General features: G+C 35.3%; 1 protein-coding gene across 5 annotated transcripts in view; it reads right to left on the bottom strand.

Annotated features, from left to right (window-relative positions):
• LOC143226757 (uncharacterized) overlaps positions 1-27,616 on the bottom strand; it is an 87,155-nt gene that overhangs the window by 33,192 nt on the left and 26,347 nt on the right. The window contains exons 1-2 of one of the 5 annotated variants that reach the window (XM_076458144.1): positions 5,652-5,981; positions 4,451-4,714 (exon numbers count right to left, since the gene is read on the bottom strand). The exons of 1 other annotated variant lie outside the window; for it this stretch is intronic. The gene's annotated coding sequence lies outside the window, so the exon portion shown is untranslated. Of the gene's footprint in view, positions 1-4,450; positions 4,715-5,651; positions 5,982-26,822; positions 26,975-27,616 lie in introns of those variants that run through there. 3 more of the 5 variants (XM_076458140.1, XM_076458141.1, XM_076458145.1) reach the window with 3 other exon arrangements.

The raw sequence follows: 27,616 nt of genomic DNA, 5'->3' as shown, positions 1-27,616 counted from the left end.
CGGGTTTTTAATTGTCCCATCTCTTTGTTTCAGTTGTTTATTCAAGTTTCTTAAACTTTTTTGTTACGTAATTATTTCTCGCTCAAGTAACCTCAATATTTTTGTATTACAAATATATCTTAAAGAATTTTAAATTCAAAGTGTTTGTTTGTAGCCTAGCACAAAGCTACAGCACGGGTATCGAAACCTGGTTTCTAGCGTTGTAAGTCCATCAATTCAGAGTGACAAAATGCTGACGTTAAATTAACTGATTTTTATGCTGTTATTTTCCATATTTCTAATAGTTAATGTTCTACTTACCCAAGTTAAAAATAAATAAAGAAATCGAAATATTAAAATCATCTATAATCCTTCGTCAGTCGAATGCTAGAACTGGTCGTATTTTAATCATGTTAAGGGAGAATTTAACAACAACACCATATCAGAAACTGCGCGTGCTTTGTAGGCGGAGCTTATTACCCGATTAACCAAAATATCGGTGTTGAAGTTTATTATCCAAGCAGGTGGAGAAACTCCCACGAAACGTTGGTTGACCGATATATCAAGCTCAACAGTCTATTAACCGAATAAATTCAATAAACAGTCCGTTGTCATGGGAACGTCTGCAATTCTTGCCTTATTGATTCGCCGGTAGGTTACGAGCGCCAATTATAAATTGACAGATGTTATCGACACTTGAAGTAGAAAATATAATAGCTTAAATTGTGTTGGTTATACATCAGTTAGAAAAGATAGATCATATGGAAATAATCTAAACAGGGAAAATAACCCTATCTGTAACACAGAAGTAGAAACGATTAACGAATGTATGTTACTAGGTGTTCGTATCTCAAACAATCGAAAGATAACAACGGCTTGAATGTGTTGTTCTCCATCAGGGACAATAGGTATTAACGTGTTGTTCTCCATCAGGGACAATAGTTATTAATATATTGTTCTCCATCAGGGACAATAGGTATTAACGTGTTGTTCTCCATCAGGGACAATAGGTATTAACGTGTTGTTCTCCATCAGAGACAATAGGTATTAACGTGTTGTTCTCCATCAGGGACAATAGGTATTAACGTGTTGTTCTCCATCAGGGACAATAGTTATTAATATATTGTTCTCCATCAGGGACAATAGGTATTAACGTGTTGTTCTCCATCAGGGACAAGAGTTATTAATATATTGTTCTCCATCAGGGACAATAGGTATTAACGTGTTGTTCTCCATCAGGGACAATAGGTATTAACGTGTTGTTCTCCATCAGGGACAATAAATATTAATATATTATTCTTCATCAGGGACAATAATTATTAATGTATCAAATCAGTGTAGTAAGAATTTAATTACCTATGTGATATAAAGAGTAAACATATTAGTTATCATAAAATATAATAAATGGAAGAATACTGTTAAGAGTAGCATTTAAATAATCTCACCCATATACACAAGAGTCTTCCAATAATGATATACTAGATTTATGTATTACTTCATCAAATGCTAGCAGTGAGTGTTTAAGTTTTAATGTTAGATTTGATCGAGATAGGAATGACTGTCAATTTAAATGTCCTTCGATCTCGAAATCTATTATAATGAACAAATGAGAAAACAAAATTTTAATCACAGTAAAACAGACTGGGAACAATATAAAAACTTCCTAGGTTTATTATAACAACAATAACTCTAGCAGAAAATTCATCTGATATTGATAACTTGTGCCAAACAATTGCCGAGTGCTTTAGTTAAACTGCAAGACAAATAACATATAAATTAAATCGCAACAGTCAAAACCAGGTGGCAGCTCCATACATAAATTACTGGTATGATAGAAAAACAGCATCGACTGAGAAAACAGTTTATGATTTGTTTCTTTTGAATTTTCGCGCAAAGCTACAAAGGGCTATCTGCGCTAGCCGTCCCTAATTTAGCAGTGTAAGACTAGAGGGAAAGTAGCTAGTCGTTACCACCCACCGCCAACTCTTGGACTACTCTTTTACCAACGAATAGTGGGATTGACCGTCACATTATAACGCCCCACGACTGAATGAGCGAACATATTTGGTGTGACAGGGATTCGAACCCGCGACCCTCAGATTACGAGTCAAACACCTTAACCACCTGGTCATGCCGTGCTAAACTGTTTATGGATACGAAAGACAGACATATCAAATTCAAGTCTCTTAGAAACAAGATGACAAATGGAATAAAACTACTAAAACTAGATACAATGGATAATTTCTGCTGAAAACGACCAGACAGAAGTTTTTGTCAAAAACTAAAACGATCTGTAAATAATGAAAACACTATTAAATCATATCAGAATTTAAATCACTAAAACAAACCACCAAACACAAAGGAACAAACAGTGAATAGTTTTAGAGAACAGTTGATAAGAACCTTTTAAAACACTTAATGTCCCAGGCATTGGACCCATTATTTTAATACAATAAACAAAACAAAATAACATACACTTCATGCTTCCTGGAAACAACAAGTCCACAAAATTCAAACAACAATGTTTATATAAGAAAAATAACACAGAGAATAACCAAATTAGAAGTAGCCATATCTATAAAACAAAGCACCAGGTGAAGATGGTGTAAAATTCGTTATTCCTAGTCCCCTAGTGGCACAGCGGTATGTCTGTGGACATGCAACGTTAGAATCCGAGTTTCGATACACGTGGTGGACAGAGCATAGATAGCCCATTGTGTAGCTTTGTGCAACCTTCTTCTTAAAAAGGGCACTCAGAAATTGTTTGACCATATATCAGCATGCAATGAATTTACCGTTGTATTTATTTTGGTGTATATGCTTGTTTCTGTATAGACGTTTTTCTTGCATGTGACGTATATTTTTTACTGTGTATTGCGTAAGTCCAGCCTGTTCTCGGAACTTGTAGATCATTGAAAGTGTGAAATAACAATACTTCTCTGACGAAAGTGCGCAATAATTTTGTCGAAATTTCTGCAAATTTTCGTGATTATTATAAAAAGCGGCTAGTCGAGAGACGAAAGAGAGAAGAGAATATTATTGGATGGCTACAGTTGGTGTGCTATAAGCCTTGGAAGCTATAATTAAGATTAACGTCTATTAATCGAAAAACTCCAGAATTTGACCAGGAACGTTTGTAAATTTCGGACACTACAAACCGTTCAACTTCAGTGAATTACATCGGATGTTAAAATTTCTATGAGAACGTTAAATATCTTCATCAGTACCTGATGTAAGGCCAATCAAGAAACGGCAGCTAGCTAGCTTAAGCGAGATGTGGCACTACTAACTCAGAAGTAATTTGTTCGTCGTGGACCTGGTTCGTCAATAAAATATTCAGCTCTAGACTGGATATAAGAATCAGTATTGTCTGTAAGTCTGTGAAACCCTTGCATATAAACCATCATTTGTAATAACAGTTATAATACGTCGTATTGTCTTTTACGTTTGTATATTAAAATATATCTGCGTTAAACAAGGAAATTATATGTATATATCTTGTTGGCAAATTAGACAAATTTAACACATATCAACATTTAATTAAATACTAATCTCAAATTAAAATTACGGTTATTTGAAGTAGTAACGTAATAAATAGGATACTCGTCCGAAATAAATTATAATACGTAATAAGCATTATTATATAAATCCTTACAGTCTGGTTACATCCCGGTCTCTTGAAATAAAGTACTTATTCTCTAGTTTCTAAAAGGAAAACCAGGGAATAAAGCAGTGGGCTACTGACCAAAAAGCCTAACTAGTTGTATAGGAAACATTTTGGAAAGAATTATTAGCAGTAAACCCTCCACGTTTCAAGAGATCTCATCGAAATTACCTGAAGATCGAAACGGTTTCAGAAAAATTTGGAAAACAACATATCATCAGGTTAGATTAAATGAAGTTATAGTTGATAGCTTAAGCTAAAAGAAACGTAGTGTCGAAAGCTTTCTCTATATCTGTATGGCATAGCAGTGTCAGATGTAAACGAAACAATTAGAATTATCTACAGGCGTTTTAACTTTCTAGAATATACAGAAGACTTTTTGTTCGTTTTTTGTTGTATTTTTAAATTTGCGCAAGGCTACACAAGGCCTAGCAACGTTAGCTGTCCCTAATTTAGCAGTTTTAAGACTAGACAGAAGGCAGCTAGTCATCACCACCCACTGACAACACTTAGGTTACTCTTTTACCAATTAATAGTGGGATTGAACGTCACATTATAACACCCCAACGGCCGAAAGGGCGAACATGTTTAGTGCGATGGGGATTCGAACCCGCGTCGAGCACCCCTAACCATCTGGCCACGCTGGGTCATCTTATTTTAGCCTAACTTCACAATTCGTAGACGATATAGCGATATGAAAGGGTTGCACGACTCCTTCGATTTCAGCTACAAATGTATCCAGTTCTAAACCAAACAACGAAGTATTGTCAAAAGAATAAAATGAAAATAAATGTTATAAAAACGAACCTTTACTTGAACGGAACTGTTCCAAACGTCGTCACATCGGCAAAGCTTCTTGGAATAACAAACACTTCAAAATGAACAATCATTTTACTCAAGCCTTGTTCTGGTGGGACACTCATACGTCTACTGATTTACAACGCTAAAAATCAGGGGTTCGATTCTCCTCGGTAGACACAGCAGATAGCCTGAAGTGACTTTTCTGGGAGAAAATGCACTCACATCATTGAAGTGAGGTACAACGTGAGTGACGAGCAAACTACGGTCAAACTGACACGTAAAGACAGAAGAATCAGGAAACATGATGAAAATTTATAAATAACATATAAGACCAGTAGTAGAATATAAGCGTCCAGTGTGGATTAAATTAGCACAATCATATAAATCATTATTTGTAATAACTGTTATTATAAACTGTATTATTGTTTGTATATTAAAATATAGTTGTATTAAGAAAGAAAATTGTGTGTATTAGCCTTATTGGCAAACATCATAAAATTGACACATATCAACGTTTAATTAACTTCTAAACCTAAATTATCATTTAACTCAGTTTTATGCTATTTCAAATCGTAATATGTAATATAATAAACTGGAGAATCGTTTGCTCCAGTTCTAAGCGACGAGTAAAGTTAATTCATGTAAAACTAATAAATAATATTAATAATACACGATTTGTTGTTAAAACAAATAATTCATAAGCCTAATTCTAAAGTGTAATTATTTAAATAAAATTATCGCTCACCAACATATAGATAAAGCCTAGACTACAACTAATATCTGCTGTATCCCAGTCAGCCTTGTTAGCCCTGGTGTTAGGCGAAAGGCCTCGTCGGTATTGGACATATCAGATATGGTGTGTTTGACATATTAATTCGTCATTCTTTAATTTCACTTTAAACTGTTACAATCTGCTCCGGCTTCCTGTATAACCTAGTCCTAGATCTCATCAGTCTGGAATTATTATTCAATTACTTAATAATTATGGCTTTTGGCCACAACCATGAGTAACATTTTGTCGTGTTGAAGAAGTAATTTCTTTGTTTTTTCATAATAGCCTCGAGTTTGCCTCCTCCATGATGGAGGGAGAGGTCAAACCTATTCCTGACTTTTCCAAGTTCTCATTCACCTTCGCAGGAAACAAGGCAACACTTCATAAACGTTTTCTGTTAATGATACAGGGTTATAATAAACGAATTCCACTTACCGTACGTACCCACCCTCAGCAACAGCAAAACATTCAGCCTTTGCTAACCCTACTCTGACAGTCCATCATACTAGAGGAGCGAGAGTACTACCGCACCCCTAGAGGACTGCACCAACAATATTTCAGAGTGCTTAATAGTACGGGTACCACGTGACAACCGTCAGGCAAACAAATATCAGTGTACGTTATGCAAAACAAAAACTGCAGTAGATACATATGGGTAGCGTGCATACCGGATCTTCGAGTTGAAAATCAAAAAGTGAACACAGCTTGAATATGACTTACACGGACACCATCCCCTTGGGTCTTTTAACATTCTAATACATGCAGAACGGATTATTTCATACGCGGAACCTTTTCTTTCAGAGTCCCGTAGTGATAACAAGCCTCGTGTACAACCGGAAGTGTGTTCGTGGACTTGGATTTACGAAACTAAATTTTCCTCCTTTGGTTCGTCTTCAAAATGGAAATTAAATATTCCACTAACTATTATGGGAAAATATGACGACAGCAAAGTGATAAACATAGAGAAGAACACTGCAGCACAGGCACATGAGCCAATTAATTAAACATTTATACGTTATTCTCATTTATCTATACACCATTCAACAATAACAAAACTGTGTTTAATATACGCGTTTATTCTTTACAACTGTTATAGAAGAAAAACTGAACATTTTTTTAAGTCCCAAAATTTGTATTACGTCCACACAGAGAAACACTATTTTACTACCGTTTATTCTTCCAAACACCTACGGCCATTCTTTCATCGTTTGTTTTTTTTTTTTAATTTCGCGCAAAGCTACTCGAGGGCTATCTGCGCTAGCCGTCCCTAATTTTGCAGTGTAAGAGTAGAGGGAAGGCAGCTAGTCATCACCACCCACTGCCAACTCTTGGGATACTCTTTTACCAACGAATAGTGGGACTGACCGTCACATTATAACGCCCCCACGGCTGAAAGGACGAGCACGTTTGGTGTGACGGGGATTCGAACCCGCGACCCTCGGATTATGAGTCGAACGCCTTAACTCACCTGGCCATGCCGAGTTTTTGTTTTTGTTTTTGGTGTAATTATTGCTCACATTGGGACTACGTGGCGGAGACATATTACACTTCCCAATAAATGTTGGCCTCTTTAATTTTAATTACGTTTACAGTTATTTGTCTTTCACGGACTTTATATATTTTACAAGGTACATCATTAAGTGTTAACATATATTCGTATTCAAGTAACATCTCATTGAAATACAAATACAATTATGTTCTTGTTTTGTCCGCAAAGGGTGTTTTCCTTATAAAAAAAAAGATTTTATATATGCAAATAAGATTATTATAAAGATTTTTAGCATGTTCACCATTTTAACTGCAAGATAATGTCATATTATTTTTTAATCTACTATTTTCGAGAAAAACAAAAATAAAAACGTGGAACGTCCATTTAGTAGAATGTCACATCCACAAGCTTCTCCGCAGTAAGTCTACGGATTTACAACGCTAACATCAGGCGTTCGATTCCCCTCGGTGGGCTCAGCAGATAGCCCCATGTGGCTTTGCTTTAAGAAAGCACACACATCCACACATATTTAGTGTTAGGACTAGTTTTTAACTGAAACGCATGGAACCAAACACGACAGGTATGGAAGTGGTTATATCACTTTATGGATTAATCATCACACAACAGACATAGTTGTATCGACTTTATACGAAGAATAAAATTCCTACATTACTGGCTTCCCCACCTTGTCTAAGTTTGGTGGTTTAACAGAATCTCTTTCATTATTACACCTTTTCTTTGGTAACCTTTAGAATACGTATTTCACGAGTGAGGAAGCCAGTAATATGGATATATTATTCTCCACTTAAAATCGAGACAATCTGCTATAAATGTCATTAGCCTATCAAATGATATGTATACTTCCATCCCTATCTTGATTCGCTCCTTTTAACAAGCTCAGTAGCCAACCCTCCATGATATTTTTATTTAGTGATAAATGTTTCCATAATACTCGCTTGTTTATTTTTTTTTTATAAATTTTGTATTAATAAAATAGGTAGTCAAAAATCGTGAAGCCTTTTTTTTTTCTCTCTATCAATTGATAATAAAATTATAGTTATTACCAGAACTAGGCAAACGCTAAGCCTGTGAAACAAAGATGGTGATGAACAAATATATGAGATCCCGGACTTGGCTACCTGCCAGTTTTCGTCTTCGAGACGCTCTGGATAGCTAAAAAGCAGCGTATACATAGGAGATAGAACGACTATGCCAGGTTCCTATATAGCTTATGATGCCTAGTGCATCCTCCGATATGTATACTGTGACCATGAGAAGTGAATATCAAAGAAGTGTTTTTAATGTACATAGTGTACTGAATAAAGACTACAAGTACATTGCTTCGTGGGAATAAAGTTTCCACTTGTGATGGTTCTGACATGTTAACATCCCTGTTCCCCATCTGTCGAAGTAGCTGCTCTTTAAAAGAGCCACACCAGTAGTGTTTGTGAATACAACTAGGCCTAGCAAAAGCCTGACCACACCTTAGAGTTTACGGCTGACACTGGACGACTGTATAGCTTTTGTTGGCCTGTGACGTCGACAGAGACACACCATCTGCACCGTAAGAAAAAAGCCACGCGCATGTTCATGTTCTCTAGAAAATAACCGGCAGAAGAATACAGGGACTATAGAAACGTATGAAGGGCTTTCTCCCTCCTTAAACAGCCAAAGAAATCTGAAGAAAGATTTACAGAGTATGTTTGGTTGAAAAAAAAAAAAAGCATATCGAAGAGGTGTGGCCGAATCAAGCCTTCAAACCACAGCACAGGCTGTGAACTGGTATAAAAATATGTTTACGTACAAATATACATGTTTCTCTACAAGTGGGTTTTCTCGACATCACTGATTATGTTTACGTACAGTTTTCAGCTGAATCTCAGACATCCTAGTCCAACACAGTGAGACTAAATTGTGTGTGTGTGAATCGAAAATCGTTGTGGATGAAATAATTGAATCAAAAGTAAACACAATTTAAACATTTGCTGTATGAGATTTAGTTAACTTATCCAAATCCTCTTGTTAATAATTTGCGTTAAGTATATTTTATTAGGTTTCTGTGTGCATTTCTTTAATGGTTCTTACGTCCGCTAGAGTTCATTTATCGCTTGTGGACCGAGCTTTAATAATAAAAAAATTACGGCAACTAAATTGTTAAAACTAAACATATTTTTGTATAAACTTATAAGTAACTGTAAACAACTGATGTAAAGTTGAATATTCATTATAATGGAACATTATCTAGATTTTATCCACCTTTTGTTTTTTAAATCTGGGTGTTGATACCTGTTATCTAACACTTGCAGAAACATTGGTCGTACTGAAGATTATAAAGAAAGTCAAATTTTATATTATACATAGATATATGTTGAATATTTCCTTTCTTTATAATATGTCGTTTTATAAAGTTATGAGTAACTATTTCCAGTTATGACAGAAAGTTAGTTTTAAGTCTTCTCACAGCAGACTTGTTGTGAAGTAAAAGTAACACTCTTTGATAGAAGTTTTTATTTTTATTGGTAATTTTTCATTAATCATTTTAAACAAACAACTAGAAATGTGCAAATATTACTAGAAAAACACCAAACACCAGATGATTTGTTTAATTATTATTATTTAACTTGTACAAGGAAATGAATGGTTAAGTTAGAGTGGTGAGTGCGAGAACATTCGCAACAAAAACTGAAACCATGAAAACGTCAGTCCTCTCAAAATAACCACTATCTGAAGTAGAATTACCAGGGTCTGCGTGTGCTCAGCACGTGCAATGGTGTCCATGTGCACGTGGCCCAATAATTCAAAAAACGTTGTTTAACTTGTAATCGTTCACAAATTCACGATAAGAATACATAACATACTTGGCAAGTAGGCTTAACTGCGAGATTCAGCCCACCGGTCTACATAAAAGCGCCTGCTTCCCACTCCCCCAATCAGTTTTGTATGCAATAAACTCAAACCTGTTTACTTGTGGGTGTAAGTGGCATGGCAAATAGGTTTACTCTCATGATTGGAGAGGATGCAAATTTAGGAAGGGAGTGTAAGTCAATGTATAATCAGTCGATCGATTTATATCGAGTCCAATAAATCACAGGAAGAGAGCGAACGTGTGTCAAGCAAATGCCAACAACCATAAAGTTTTTGCCAGGTTTTGATAATCATTCAGCGTTGTAATACGTTACTAACACCCAACGCCAAGCAAGAGAAAGATCTTTCAGGACTAAACACTTTCAGAGTTTTTAATAAATGCAATGGAAAGTCAAAGATAAATCACTTGGAATAGCGAACGTTTCAGGTTACGTACTACTTTCTGTTTATTTTTTTAAGATTACAATCCCAGGACTAATTTTAAAAATAAAAATAAAATCTAGTAACTAAAATTGATATTTTTAATAGTTACCCATTAATGCGAAGGAAGCGATTGTATTTTTTTTTTCTGGCACGATTAAAGAATATGTGGTCCCATTTTTTATCAATTTTAAAAGAAGAAAATTTTGTTTGTTTTGGAATTTCGCACAAAGCTACTCGAGGGCTATCTGTGCTAGCCGTCCATAATTTAGCAGTGTAAGACTAGAGGGAAGGCAGCTAGTCATCACCACCCACCGCCAACTCTTGGGCTACTCTTTTACCAACGAATAGTGGGATTGACCGTCACATTATAACGCCCCCACGGCTGGGAGGGCGAGCATGTTTGGCGCGAACCCGCGACCCTCGGATTACGAAGCGCACGCCTTAACGCGCTAGGCCATGCCGGGCCCGAAAGAAGAAAATACTGGTGAGTTTACGCAGGTAGAGGGTAAATCTAAGTAAGGAGAATGGTGTTATACGAACGTGGAAAACTCAGGGATTATTAAAATACTTAGTTTAATAACTCCTGACAGAGCATGTACAGCGTTTTTGTTTTTTTTTTTTGCATTCAAATAATTATAGTCACCCCAATTACACATAATTTAAAAATATTTCTGCTCGTTCTTTATTTATTTATTTTAGTATTTTAGAATCCAGATATACAAGTATATAACGCACTCAGCATACGTAAATTAGGCCAGGGTGATTCAGGACTATTTCGTTTATATTCATACAATGTACATATTTGTAGCTAGTGAAAGTTAGGCCTACGGTAACTTTGGACAATATTTTCCAAATTTTACTGCTTTTCTGAGAAGTTATGTAACTATATTAAAACAAGATGATTTTACAGAAGATTGCCTTTAGAATTTGTTTAAACTACAAACAAATTAAAAAACATCAAATCTATGTGTACACAAAACGTAGGCATATTTTGAAGAAATTAGACGTTTACAGTGTTTTGTTTACCAAATGTTATAGCTTAAGCCTTACTTAATAATCTAATAGCAATCTATTAAAGTAACACTTAGTTTTTGTTTGTCCTGAAAATACGCGCACATTCCATTTCAACGGATGTAAATATATTTTAGTAGACAGTTTGTGCAGTAATATATTATAATTTTATCAAAATTTTTAAAAAGAATTAACGTTAAATCTTAGAATAACTATAAGTTTATAATGGGTTATAGGGTTTTTATTAATTTCTATCAAAACTTCTCGAACCTACGTGTTTTTCTAATATCATGAATTATAACTTTATATTTATTTATAGTATTAAGTGTAGTAAGGTTTAGTCCTAACTAAACTAGAGCAAAAAAGTACTAAAATCACACTGTTAATTTTATATCTTTATCGAATATAGGCTGAACTTAACAAAGGCTTTGGTGTTTTTGGAATTTCGGAATCACCACCCACCGCCAACTCTTGGGCTACTCTTGTACCAACGAATAGTGGGATTGGCCGTTACATTATAACTCCCCCACGGCTGGGAGGGCGAGCATGTTTTGGCACGACGCGGGCGCGAACCCGCGACCCTCGGATTACGAGTCGCACGCCTTACGCGCCATACCAGGTCAAGTAACAAAGGCTTACTTAATGTTAGACCTAAGACACGAGAACTTACAGATATCGGTGTGTGCGATTGGAATTATTTTGCATTATTTAAGAAATCCTGTATTTAAAGATATATTGTTGCAATAAAGATTCTAATTTAACCACAAACGCTTTGAAGGCCTCTGTTAGCTTTAAATAACAGCTATTCACGATGCATAAATTTGAATTGAGAAAAAAAAAATCGTATGTATAACCAATTCTCTCCAAGACTTCTCGCGAATCCAGGTTTGGATAATACTAATTTAGGCAGACATTTATATGTGGACTGTTGCAGAATGTGGTAGAATTATTGCAATTAAACGTTATCTCTGTACGCTTATTTTTTATATTTGTGTGTAAATATATTTCCTTATAAGAAACAACTATTTCAAATCAGAAATAGTAAATTATATAAACAAAAGATAAGAAATTAGACTAAAATATCTCCTGGAAGAACTATTAGACTTTGTTACTTAATCAAAGTAGCAAAACCTGTTGAATTAACTAGAAGTCCATCAGGCACAAAGTTACTTCGATAAAATAGAACTGCTACACTCGCCAACTGTTGTGGCTTAACGGAATTACGTTGCTATGAACGTTTCGCAGAATTAATTACTTCGAGCGCCACCTCTAGGGTACAACAGTAACTTCATATGAAGACAGCAGACGTTTGTCCTAGTCTTTAATGTTCTTCCGAAAAGTATTACGAAAAACAAACACCAAGACTTTTTAATAAATGGGTGAATTTAAAGTTAATAAGAATTATCAACTTTCACTTTCAATCAAATAGTTATTCAAGTTGACAGGTTTCTATTTAGTCAAATTTAATAATATTAGTAATTAGTTGGAATACCTGTCTACTGGGCGGAAGTTATGTAAATTTATGGTTAATGAAATGCTATCTCAGGACATGAAAAGTTGTTTCCCTTATATGTAATTGCCAAAAAACACGCTCATAAACACTGCAAAACGCTAATTTGCATGTATTCCGCATGGGCCCAACAAACGTCCTTGTCACATTTGGTTAAGATCCAACTACAGAGGGCGAAGTAGTGATAAAAAACACAAAAACACTCATGAAAACTGCAAAATGCAAAACTGAAAATTTGTATGTATCCCTACATGGACCTAATGAACCTCTGTACAACTTTATTGAAGATCCATCCACCCCCTGCAAAGTAGTTACCAGAGCTGCCGAGAATCGTCCCTGACCTTAGAGTAATCATGTACATGTGGGGCCCCCATAGTAATCAGTTAATCGTATAACGTAACTTTCAAAGATTTTTTTTCATGGCAAAATTTTTAATGCACTCTGAAACGTTAATTTCGCGAGCTTTTGTACGTGCCCTACAATATCCTCGGGCTCAGGGGTAAACCCCCGTTACCCCCACCCCCCTATTGGTGGTCTTGTTTTAGACTACGATTTGTCCTCTTCGACTTTCTTTTGGGATAAGGCCTCACGAGGAAGGACGTGCGTGTTGTTGTTTGAGCATCTGGTGTCCAGCTGGTTAGCGTATCTTTGCTTCAAATGTAGAAGAAGGGATAAAGTTAGAAGCCTGTCAGGAAATATAACCTGAAGTGGACAACACCATGTACAACAAGGTTCAAAAACTAGTTGTTTTTATCATCTTTAGCCTTTTTAGCAAAATATAATTATTATAAATCAATATTGAGTCAAACTCCAAATAAGTGGTTAACTTGTCCATTTCAACCCATCTTACTCTAACCTCCTGTAGCAGAAAAATAGCAGAAACTTCAATATAGTAAAAACCACTAAATGTTTTAATACCTCGTGCTGGCTTGGGAGTTAACTTCCAACTGTTAGATCCAATTATTTAAAAAACAGAAAATTTAAATCTACTGGTAAAAAACATAAGACCGACTGATTTTGATCTTCGTATGTGACAACCAGTCATTAAGATTTAAATCGTGCAAAACATGGTAGAATGTTGTATTCACACAAACAGCCTCAAATCAATAGCTTATCCAATCGTAGGGTGAACAAGCAACATATGATGAAGAAACACAACCCTGAGATATATCTTTATCAACATCTGTAAGGACTTCAAGAACGAAAAAGTTTGGAGTGTCATTTGACAAGGTACATATCGGTCACACTATGATAGTGACAAGATAAATCGAACTAAAGTGATTATGAATAGTTAGGACTAAAGGTGTTGAAATAAGGTTTCCGTATTAACCTTTTATATCCCTTGCCGATTCATTCTGTGCCTAACTAGATGGGACTGAAAACATACGGAGTTCATCCTTAAACTGCAGTCGTACCAGGGTCAACAACAGAAGAGCGAAGATCTTTAACCAATCGATGTATAATACTACGTTATTTGCTCGCGAGTTTTACAAGTTTTAAATGACCGGAAAAAGTCGAGAACACATTTGATAAATAAATAAACCTAATATTCCGAAAACTGTTTAATATCGAAGTCTAAGTTTAAGGGAGGTCCAGTTCAACTAACACTTTGATCAACGTGTGTTATTGGGTTATAGGAGTTTAGGAGGATACCACATTTCATCGGTAACCCTAAACACAAGGTAACCAATTAGAGAAAAGCTGAGCGTATATTATAGTGGAAAGTATCAAAATATACTGTTGGTTTGAACGTGCTTTGTAATCACTATGAGAAAAACCTACTCAAGAAATGTGTCACAGGCCACCACTGTTCGGCTCTTCACGTTGCATAGTTGCACAATAGTAGGTATAATAAATAAATGTAATATTCCGAAACAATACATCTAACAGTTTTCACTATGATATAAGCACAGCTTATGTCTAATTGATCAATTTGTGTTCAAGGTTATTGATGAGAAGTAGAATTTTCCGAAACTAGTAATAACCCAACAACACATTGATTAAAGTGTCGGCTAAACTGGACCTTCATGGAACTTTAAACTTCAAGATCAAACAATTTACGGAATATTAAGTTTATTTATTATATCTGATACTGTACGGTTATATAACGTGAAGAACTGGAATCTTTTCTGTTTCATGCTTTGTGTTCAAAGCGAAAAAGAAATATTTTTGAATGTAGTTTTTAATGCTGATTTCAGAAATATAAATTAAAGTAACGATGTTGATTTTGTTTCGCTAGGCTAGATCACTTTATGTGAGGTTAGATCATGTTAGATTGATCAGTAAATAATTATGTGTTTGTTTAAAAAATAATTTAATTAAAAATTCTAAAAAAATTCCCTTTAAAAATCAGTTTTCTAAATTTTAATTTATATTTCTGAAATTTGTAGCAAATTAAAAGTACTTGGAATATGGTTAAGCGACGCAACAAAGGAAATTGTGGAACCAATCGTATAGCAGTTCTGAGATACAATCGTAACATGATTGGCTCGTATCTCTGCAAGTGCGTTTGGTGTCGAAACCAAGAAAATGATGATCTCTTCAAGCAAATATTTAACAATATTTTCTAAATTTTCACAATGAATGTTACATTGTCACTAGATACTTTGTAATGTCTTGATGTTTTGCAATTCTTTTAAATATATAGGTGTATGTAATGTTAAAAGTACTTCCTTTGTTTCGTAAGCAAAATAAAAAAAAATATTTTAATTTCTCCAACTTTTAATTTATATTTCTGAAATCAACTTTACAAACAACATTTATTTATCTTTTTTTTTTTTTTTCTAGTAGAACGCGGTGCATAAAACAGAAACGATCCAAGAATTGATTAGCGGTCATTGATACTTTTCCTTCACTTCACTTATCTAATGTATATGTCACACTGACTACAAAGCACGTGCAAACCAATGATATGTTTTAGTATGTAGTTTGTACACCTTGTGCTTAAAGTAGAAGAGTTTTTACGAACCCATGAAACAACTTCTCTCCTGAAATAAATTACCATTTTGCTTTTAATTGCTCTATATATTTCACTGCCACATAATTATTAGAGTTAACTAACTATGCTTGCGGGGGGGGGACAAAGTTCATCTTAGTACAAAAACAAAGATAGTTACACTAATATGTAAATGTAAGATTATGCGAGGTGCATGTGGGTACATTTATTTTATTTCATTTCGGTGTTACTAGCGTCACCTAGGAGCAACACTAACAAACATTCGATACTGTGGCATGAAGTAAGAATTTATATTGGAGTTTGGAAAACAAATTATGTAGTTTTTGTAACTCTGACGAGATTTAACTCGAATGCTCAAAACAGACTCGTCTTAGCAGCTCGTGATGACGAGAAATCCACTTGAAGTAAAAAATGTATCTCGAGACAGCTGGGTATGGGTATTAAAACTTTTATTAAGTAAAGTAGAAAACAACATTTCTTCTACCTTCTTAGGTCATTTTCAGGTTAACAAAGATAGAGTTTGCAAATGACTGTTGCCAGGTGCATGTCTTAGAGACCAGAGTGTAAACGTGTACGAGATTGTAGGTGGCGCTGAGTTAGATGTTAGGTTATTAATTAGTAACTGCAGCGTCACCTACAATCCCGTACACGTTTACATTCTGGTCCCTAAAACATGTACCCGGCAACGGTCAGTTGCAAACTCTCTTTGTTAACCTGAAGATGACCTAAGAAGGTCGAAACGTTGTTCTGTACTTTATCTTAATAACATTTTTAATAGCCATGCCAGCCGTCTTGAGATACGTCTTAGCAGCTGCTACATCAAATGTGAATATTCTTAAAGAAACTGTGAAACATTTGATGAAAAGAACCCAAAATCACTGTTTTATTACAAACGAAATCCATAAAACTGCAGCCTGCTATATGATGAAAAAATATTAAGTTATCTTCGAACATTATTTATAATTTAAAACAGTCAAAATCTGATATAGTTATCAGATAAATACCAAGTGGAGAGATGGATTGTTAACACCACTTTATACTATGATTAGGAAACGAGAACAATCAGTGATGTTATTAGAACTCCTGTCCACGCACGATGTCGACTGAAAATTATATTTTCCCAAGACTAGAGGCCTAAGGATAAGCACTGTCCTCGTTTTGAATTCACACACCAAATGAAAGAGATAATTTTGAAACACCCCGTTTCGCGTGAGAAATAGGTTTAAGGCCTAACACCCTATTTTACGATTATATACATACACGCACGTCTCGGAATCACACTGTAGCATTTATAAATACATACAGGTTCTCGTAAAAAACAAGGTCAACTTTAAAATTCTCACATAATTCATTCACGACAAAGTTAGAAATACAAGTTGTGCATTAGTTGCTTATAATTCAGAGCACGAGTCATATTTTTACAGAGACTTCTTGTTATGTACTTGAAGGAGTTAATTAGTTAGCTCTATATTTTGAGGTAAAAAGTTCATTTTAATTTGTTGTTTTGTTGTTAGGGTCTGGTTGAAATTCCGTTTATCTATAATTTCCGCAAATCAAAATATATAACATATGTTAAAATAATAATCATTGTAAATAAATATAAAAAATTGCATGTAGATAAAGGACATTTCCATCTAATATTAGTTTTATGATCACGATTTGTTTTTTTCTCCAGTGTTAAATCTAATTCTACATCAAATTTCTTATTTTTGTTATAATCGTTACTTGTTTATCGTAACACGGTATAAATGTTTTTTTGTTTTTTGTAGTATTATCAGGAAAATTGATTCTAATGCAAAAACAAGACTTTTGATTAAGCAATTCGCAGACAGTAAACGCTGGTCTCTCACGGGTTATCATAAACCACGATAGTGGTTCATATTAGGGATCGCAAGAAATTTCTTAACACTGTAGAAGAATGTTCGAGCAAATGGCACTTTAAACAGTAACGATTCAGTTCAAACAACATTTTTAAACCTTTACAAAAAGTGCGTATGGTAAAGTTACAATGAAAAGAAAAATCCATTCAAAAAGGCCCATTAGCGACTCCTCTTGCCAACTTACGACAAAGACAGCTTAGTATATTGCATCCAAATCTTTTGTAGAATACCAAACAAGCAAAAGTCTTAAGGGTATTGAAAAGTCGATTTCTTTCTTTTCTATTTTACATAAGCTAAAACATGTAAACGATGTTACCATTAACCCTTGAAATTAAATATAGGGTGAAAAAGGAATTACCGGCTAATAGTAGACGTATATTACGTGACGGTAATATGTAGATACTCAATGATTTGTACACTATACAATCGGTGTCTTTAAGGAGCCAATCCCTATATTACGTATGAAGTGAAGGAGTAAACAAAAAAAAACAACACACCTAATATTAAATTTTAATACTCACATTCACAGAATAATTACATTAAAAGACATGAATATTTATTTAAAGTGATGTTTTAGACGCATACGTTTTATTTAAAAAGGCTGCTTTTTTCAAGTGGTAACATTTTATAAGCGCTTTGTGGTGACTGTGTTTTAACCCAGGTATATATTTGCCCATTGCTTTTCCTTATAGACAGATAATTCAATTACACAGAAACTATAAATACTCACTATATTCTCAAAGAAATTTGTATGATAATCTCTAACTGCAGTGTATCATTTTAAATGTCTAATTAATGTGGTCAAATAATCAATAGCTACACTAAATCATCAGGTACCGTATCAGATAGCTACTAGTTATTCACTCAAGCTACAAATCTCTATTTTGACTCCACTAAATGTAATTCTAGGTAACAGCAAGGAGGAAACACAGATGATTGTCGTTTTAAAAACTAATATCTACAGTATCTCCAGTCTTACTGTTTACGATCTATATTTTTTATTTATCTTGCATATTAAATGTTGCTGCGTATGTGCATGTGTTTTCTTATAGCAGAGCCACATCGGGGTATCTGCTGTGTTCACCAAGAGGAATCGAACCTCTTGTTTTTGCGTTGTAAATCCGTAGATTTACTGCTGTCCCAGCGGGGAACGAATATTATTGCAAGGTAATCACACTTCTCTCTTACTCTGATAAGCTACATTTTTGAAGTGTAGACACAGCATCTTTGATAATCTACATCGTTCAAGGTAGGCGCAACATTTTTATCTCTTTCTGTTGAGCAACAATGTTCAAGTGTAGACAAAGCATCATTCTATCTGACAGTTTAAAGATTTAAATGGTTACCGCTGTATATCCTAAGAAAAGAAGCAGTGCGACCTCGCATGGTTTTAAGTCTTTTCAGTGTTCGAGGCTAACGAAACCGGTCAATAAAATACAGTGACTGCTGTTCCTTTGGAACTTTTATGAAACCAGGGACTGGGGAGAATTTCAGCAACTGGGATACATATCTTACTTTCGTCAAGTACTAGAAAAGGTGGATTTGGTGGAGATTGTACACAAGAATAATGTTACTGGTGAAGTTGATGGAGAGTAGACAAGAGAATACTGTTACTGGTTAATAATAAATCCCTGGAACGTAAGGTACATAGACAAACTGAGACAAAATAACTATTATCAAATCTGCTAGCTTAAAAAGATATATAAATGAATAAACATAAAACAAAGGTAAGCTATCAGACAGATGTAAAGATAACTATGAAAATTGAAGTTGCAGCTTGAACAATGGATCATTTCTATAAGGCATATTAACTGAAATTCTAGTTTCAAAACAGTATGATCAGCCCAGTCTTTAGATAGTAAGGACCACATAAGAAGAAAACATTAAGCAAAATAAAACTCTATGCAAGGCTTTATACGGAACTAACAGATTGAAAACAACAGTTACATATTACCGTGTCCAGATTACACTTCTAATCAATATTCAATATAAAGAAGATGATGACACTCCAATCGTTAAGTGATGAAAAGTAGCTTCTTTATGTTAAGTTTCGGTTTTGATTCTTACAACGCTTTCATATGTCTCCTCTGCCACATGTGAATGCTTTCAAATGACAAGCTTTGTCTTGTTACGTTGAGTTTTCTTTATCACAGCCTGACAGCTCGTGCGTGGGACATCTGGGACTCACTCCTCTTCCTTCTCCCATAGTAGATACTTTAGTGACAGCCGGCTTACTATATAGTCAACTGTTAGCTGATTAGGTTTAAGGCTCATTTGGGACTGTTCTACCAAGTTTTATTAAAAATGATTCAAATGATATTGGTTCAAATACGTCATCATTATTCACTTTTACGAATGAATTAGAACATAAAAATTATTTACTGTCAAGTTTTTGGTTTGTTTGGGAGTTTCGCACAAAGCTACTCGAGGGCTATCTGTGCTAGCCGTCCCTAATTTAGCAGTGTAAGACTAGAGGGAAGGCAGCTAGTCATCACCACCCACCGCCAACTCTTGGGCTACTCTTTACCAACGAATAGTGGGATTGACCGTCACATTATACACCCCCACGGCTGGAAGGGCGAGCATGTTTAGCGCGACGCGGGCGCGAACCCGCGACCCTCGGATTACGAGTCGCACGCCTTACGCGCTAGGCCATGCCGGGCCATATTTTGATGGACTCGTAACATTAAAATCAAGAAGCTAACTTATTAAATGTACATTGAGGTATTGCCAATAAATTAACGTACTGAATATTAGATTATACTTGTAGCACATACTGACGTTTACATAAGGTATACAGAGAAGTAAGCGAGAAGGTAACAAATATCTGGGCTGAGAACAGTGTATTTAAACTAGAAACTAGATTTCCTAAGTTACCGAAAGAGATGGCTTCTTTATATCAGTGCCATAGAAATCAAACCACAAAGAAACAGATTTCGGGTTTTACTTGCTTTATTTGTGAATGAATAAATAAAATAGATCCACGTATGAAGAATTGAAACCCTATTCAAATACGATAATCACTTTTTGTAAAAGAATGTCAACCACTAGAGGGAGGGACAGGGCGGAGACTGTATTAATATTTTAGACTAAATGCACGTGCCATTTTGGAAACTGAAGACGCGGAGATTCGTTTGATTAGTAGCTAAAACTAACATCATTTAGGGAATACGTCACACAAAGCTCTCAACGCATGCGCTGTTTGATTAACCGCCATTTCCGAGTAGGCTAAAGGTTTTTTTTCAGTTCCCCGTCCCTGCAGAAATAGTACAGACTGAGATGTCTCTTATTTGATGACAAAATAATTCGGAAAGAAACTCGGTTTTTGTCAGCTTTCGTGGGTCAGAGAGTTTGAAGGTAACAAACAGGAGGGGTCAAACCCACCAAATGCAGGTTACTTGACTGCAAGAAATTATATTTGATTTTTGTTAATCTTTTTGAAAAGTTAACGGTGTGTATTAAGCTCCTGCAAGCTCCAAGCTCCTGTAAGCACGTGTTTCTTTGTTACAATATCAAGTCATACAGAATAGCTTATCCTATCCTCTTACCAATGTGTACGAAGCCCCTGTAAGCACGTGTGTGTTTGTTACAAGATCAAGTCATACAGAATAGCTTACCCTATCCCGTTACTGATATGCATGAGGCCCCTGTAAGCACGTGTTTCTTTGTTACAAGATCAAGTCAAACAAAGCAGTCAACCCTATCCAGTAGTGCAGACCTAGTCTTCAGCTTTCAAAATATGCCGACTAAGAATCTCAGCTGCACAAAGCATGGCGTGCTGAGTGCCTTATCACGATAAAACAATGCATAATCAAGGACGTAATTATATTTAATTAGCTATGGTCATTACTGGAAGATCTTTCAAAATATTTATAAATACAACATAGAATCATATATAGAATATTAATACTCAATTGTCAAGTAAAATAAAACAAAATCAAAAGGAAGAACTGCGATAAAAATAGCAAATCCAAACCTCTCACTAATGACGTGATTTTGTAATAAGCAAAAACAACTCTAAGCAAAAAAAAACACACTGCACAAACCAAAGGTTTTCGACTTAATTAATGGTGGTTGGGAGTTATACTACTTAGTTATGATAACTGGTTGGGACCCTCTATACTAGTATAACTTATACCTTATCTACTGGGCTAATAATTTAGCCTAACCACCATAATGAGGGTTGAAATTCCAGCTTCAAGAGGTAAGTTTATCTTACTTACCCCCGAAGTGGTAGTACCTAATTATTATTACTTCTTTACTTTAAAGAGCAGTCACCTTCCCACAACTGTCTGCGGGCAGTGAACAGTAATATATATAGATGTGGGACGTTGTGGGTTTGAGCACCCACATTTCGCTCTCCGAATGTCTATTTCTTTTTATTACGTTATTATTATTTATTAATTTCTTCATGTAGGATTAGAAAACAGAGGTTAAGACTGATAGACGGTGTATCCCCACCCCAATGTGGGTCCTACATTTTCAGTCACCTCCAAAACCTAGGGTACATTTTATATCCCACATTATAATCTGTACCCTGGGGATCCTTTTCATTTGTGCACCGTGTTTAATTTCTGTTTAAATAGGTTTTCGTTTATTGGAACATATATATATATATAATTTCAGTAAACTCGACTTCTGAAGGTTATGTTCACACTTCAATTAAACGCAGAACTACAGTCCAAATGTTAAACTTTTCCATTAAAAAAATATGCGCATCTCAGTTTATAAGTAGCTTAAACATCTAGTCCAACCTTTAAACAAATATTAAGCTCTTTTGTTTCACTATTTTTTCTTCTCGAAATATTAATTTTGTTCAGTTTAATGTCACAAACTCTATTTTACAACAGTTTCTCGAGCCTCCTGACGAAACTGGCTCGCGCTGGGTTGGCTAGGTGTACGTTTCAAATTATGAGAATTCCAGAACTAGACGGTGAAAAGGGAAATCGTGTGAAGCTTATGTTTGTGTAATTCAAGTCGTGAATGTTATTATTATACTGGTACTTTAACAAGACTGAATACTAATGTAGTCTTTTATCTTACATCAATAAAGTTTGTTTGTTTTTTAATGAATGATGTTTCTTGGTAGAAAAAATATCCAATTTAATGGTAACTTTTCACAATTTAAGTCAGAGCACCACCTTGTGGCTGAGAAAACAGTAACGTTATTTTGATCATACCATCAGAAATATTTCATTAACTGACAATGACATCTCATCGTCTGAGTTTTATTATTCAATATAACCATGATTTTCGACGTTGAATAGTGAAGGTTTTTATTATAAATCATAAATACCTAATTCTTGAGTAAATATAACTGTGAAATTTAGGCTATCTACAACATAATAAACATGGCTCACTTGTTGCCGGTTAAATTTAGGCTAACTACCACATAATAAACATGGCTTACTTGTTGCTGGAGGATTTTAGGCTAACTAACACATAATAAACATGGCTTACTTGTTGCTGGTGGACTTTAGGCTAACACATAATAAACACGGCTTACTTGTTGCTAGTGAACATGGACTTTAGGCTAACTACCAAATAATAAACATGGCTTACTTGTTGCTGGAGAACGAGGAATTTAGGCTAACTACTACTTAATGAATGTGGCTTACCTGTTGTTAGTGAACGTGGACTTTAGGCTAACTAACACATAAGAAACATGGCTTACTTGTTGCTAGTGAACGTGGTCTTTAGGCTAACACATAATAAACATGGATTACTTGTTGCTAGTGAACGTGGACTTTAGGCAAACACATAATAAACATGGATTACTTGTTGCTAGTGAACGTGGACTTTAGGCTAACACATAATAAACACGGCTTACTTGTTGCTAGTGAACGTGGACTTTAGGCAAACTATCACATAAGAAACATGGCTTACCTGTTGTTAGTGAACGTGGAATTTAGGCTAACAAACGTTTGCTTACTTGTTACTATTGTGTGCGACTGCGGACTAAACAACGCATTTTAGTTTAAATATGGCCGCGAAACGTAGCGAAAACCGTTTATTACTGTCGCTGTAGCAATAATAGCAATAATCGAAACGCTGAAGGTGTAGAATGGAAAACTCGGTATGCTGTGAGTTCAGTGGTTAAACGTCATCGGATGGTGTGTTGTATACTTCATTGGTCAGTGAATCCAGTGCTGTGAGGTAACATAGTGACAACAATAGGTGTATAGATTTTGAAATCATATCTTGACTAAACGACTGGCGAGAAGTGCAGTTAGAAGTGTAGCTTTTATCATTCTAACTTACAGTAATCCGGTGATCAGTGTGTGAATATATAAAACAAAAACAAATTCAGAAATGAAACGTTGACAAGCGTGTGAATTAACGTTAAGCCTACATTACAAAAATACTTCTAATATTTCATGATGAGGAGAAAACCGATTGAAGTAAAAATGTACCTCACGACTGCTGGTATGGATATTAACTTTTATTTATAAGGAGAGAACAACGTTTATACCAGAATAATAGGTAAGTGTAGTCCAGTATTGAAACAAACAAATGCTATACCACAACAAAAGCTAAGTGTAGTCCAGTATTGATACAAACAAATTCCATATTACAATAACAGCTAAGTGTAGTTCAGTGTTGATACAAACAAATTCCATATTACAATAACAGCTAAGTGTAGTTCAGTGTTGATACAAACAAATTCCATATTACAATAACAGCTAAGTGTAGTTCAGTGTTGATACAAACAAATTCCATATTACAATAACAGCTAAGTGTAGTTCAGTGTTGATACAAACAAATTCCATATTACAATAACAGCTAAGTGTAGTTCAGTGTTGATACAAACAAATTCCATATTACAATAACAGCTAAGTGTAGTCCAGTATTGATACAAACAAATTCCATATTACAATAACAGCTAAGTGTAGTTCAGTGTTGATACAAACAAATTCCATATTACAATAACAGCTAAGTGTAGTTCAGTGTTGATACAAACAAATTCCATATTACAATAACAGCTAAGTGTAGTTCAGTGTTGATACAAACAAATTCCATATTACAATAACAGCTAAGTGTAGTTCAGTGTTGATACAAACAAATTCCATATTACAATAACAGCCAAGTGTAGTTCAGTGTTGATACAAACAAATTCCATATTACAATAACAGCTAAGTGTAGTTCAGTGTTGATACAAACAAATTCCATACTCCATCAACTGGACTGCTGCATTCCACCAGACATTTATGGACTTCTTACATTTAATTCCATCTATTTCATTTTTAAAATAGCTGTAGGTAAAAATTTAATATAATTCTGTATCTATTTTACAAACAATATTCTTAAGAAAAAGCTATAGAACTATCAGCGGTCACATTATAGGTGAGAGGTCATTCATTAGGTCCTATTAATCCCTTTAAGTAGGCGAATAGAAGAGCATACGAATATTTACAGTTTGTAAATACATTACACGTAACACCTTCAGCCCTCTACGTCAGCATCATACGAACCTATCACAGCTAGTTCATTTCGGCTATCGTATGTCATTAATCGTATGTAGGAAACGTTATATGATAAGGATAAGGAACGTAAGTTTCGCTGTGTTGTACGTGGATTTTTTTTTGTCTCATTCTTTAGTCTAGCAATGTGCTAGCACACATTTCTCGTTTTTATGCGTTTTGTAACTTATGTGATAATGTCTTGTCTACTACAATGTTTTTCGTGTCATATCTGTCGGCCTGATGAATCCTGGTATTGTACGAAAGGCCTCGTAGTCATTGAATATGAAAGATGTTGTGTGGCAGACATACTGCAATATTCTTTTCTTTTAATTACGTGTTCTAACAGTAAGGATAAAAAAGTGTTAAATTTTCTCAACCCAAACGAGCCGTTTTTACATATATATTTTTCTCTACAAGTGGGTTTTCTCGGCATCACTGTATTTTGTTTGGTTTCGTTGTGTTTCAGAGCAGATTTCTTTTGGCTGTTTTAAAATGACTTGTTTTGTTTGTAGTTTATCAAAGAACCAGATATAATAACAAAGATTACATTATTTCTCCACTTTATTTTAATTTTCAAACTACCGATTTGGTTTCACACCGTTTACTTCCGGTAGAATAAGCATATTGCTTCACGTCATTGCTTGTTACGTCACAAAGGCCTAACCAATCGAATATGAAGAAATCACTCATCTTCTTTACGAAATACATATTGGCTTTTGTTTCGAATTCCGCGCAAAGCTACACGAGAGCTATCTGCGCTAGCAGTCCCTAATTTAGCAGTGTGAGACTAGAGGGAAGGCAACTAGTCATCATCACCCACTGCCAACTCTTGAGCTACTCTTTTACAAACGAATAGTGAGATTGATCGTCACAATATAACGCCCCCATGGCTGAAAGGGCGTCATGTTTAGTGTGACGCGACCCTCGGATTACAAGTCGAGTGCCTTAACCACTTGGCTAATACATATTGTAAAACAGAACCATTTAGATAAATTAATTGCAATATTGATGGTATCTTTGCGTTTTGTGCGCAGCTTGTACATTATAGCTAATAAACGTCGACCTCCAAAACACTTCTGGCATAAACTGTCTATGAAAAATGTATTTAAAAATTATATGTATACAAAATCTATCAGTAATTCTGGGGTTGAAAAGTTTCGTTTTCAAATAAACATGGAAGTTAATATTAAACAGTTTGTCTACTGAATAATTCAGAAGAATAGATTAATATATATTATTTAAATTCTGCATTAATTTAAGTTATCTGTGGTGAGCAAAAGTTAATTATAACACCACACACAGTTTGTATGTTTGTTTGTTTAGTTTAGCGCTAAGACATTTTGCACTGGTCTGTCATGCAAATCAAACCTGGAATTTTGGCGTTATACGCCTTCGAGCTTACAGTTGAGCCTACGGGTTTAAAGTTGTGCACTTTTTAGACAATCTTAGAATGGTGTGAATACTCAGGATTTACTTCAGACAACCCCCCACGGTAAATACCAGAACCTACTTTAGACAAACCCCCACGGTAAATACCAGGACCTACTTCAGACAAACCCCCATGGTAAATACTAGAACCTACTTCAGACAAACCCCCACGTTATATACCAGAACCTACTTCAGACAAACCCCAACGGTAAATACCAGAACCTACTTCAGACAAACCCCCACGGTAAATACCAGGACCTACTTCAGACAAACCCCCACGTTATATACCAGAACCTACTTCAGACAAACCCCAACGGTAAATACCAGAACCTACTTCAGACAAACCCCCACGGTAAATACCAGAACCTACTTCAGACAAACCCCCACGGTAAATACCAGAACCTACTTCAGACAAATCCCCACGGTGAATACCAGAACCTACTTCAGACAAACCCCCACGGTAAATACCAGAACCTACTTCAGACAAACCCCCACAATGCTTATAATCTAGCGCCCCGGTATTCAAACAAACATATATTTAGATATTTTATATTTAATGAAACTTTCAACACTAAACTTACTGAAAACTGGAACTTCACCACACGGACTTCTAGACAAAGTACGTCTCTTTATCTTCTTGCATAAACCATAACACAGTTAACAGCCAGTTGTAAAACACATGCCACAGTTGATACACTATGCAACCTCGCAGAGGCAGACAAACCCCCACAGTGAATATCCATCAACCCGAGGACGTTTCGCGTGATCGCTAAAAAACGGTGTCGGTGTCAACAGCTAATACCTACGACACGTATTACAACTCATTAGAAGAAATCTCGCGGCCCCTTGCTTGGTAGACTTATTTACCCTGAATGAACTAGAACGTGGCCCTCTGGGAGGTTTACAGATGTTTTCGCTTCACGTGAGTGAGTTTTTCGGTCCTTCTCTTACGCCTGACGCGAGGTCGTGCTTATCAATGGACATCATCATTATTATAGTTAAATTATTTAGGCCAAAACGTTGGGGGTAAAGAAAGGGGAAAGTATACACACACAACATGAAACTGACGAGCTCACAGTTACATTGTTTGTTTAGAACACGTGTTTTCGCCACAGATAACGGATGTCTGACTTAGTTTATTCTGAAATAAACAACAACAACAAAAAACACGATAGACGACAAGTTTGATAACCAGATTTGAACCAATATTATTCGAATCTCTACCGTATAATTATTATTTTCCAAGCATAATGTTGGAGATCGCAACATCGATTGTGGCGCTTCGACAGTATCCTGGACTTAGCACTTAGGTTTATGGTTTCCAATATCATGTATCCACGCTTAGATGAAAATTACACTATGTTACATAAATTTT

Source organism: Tachypleus tridentatus, chromosome 9 (assembly GCF_004210375.1).
Source record: "Tachypleus tridentatus isolate NWPU-2018 chromosome 9, ASM421037v1, whole genome shotgun sequence".
In the NCBI taxonomy this organism is placed as follows: domain Eukaryota; kingdom Metazoa; phylum Arthropoda; class Merostomata; order Xiphosura; family Limulidae; genus Tachypleus; species Tachypleus tridentatus.
This window is presented reverse-complemented; position numbering and strand designations above follow the sequence as displayed.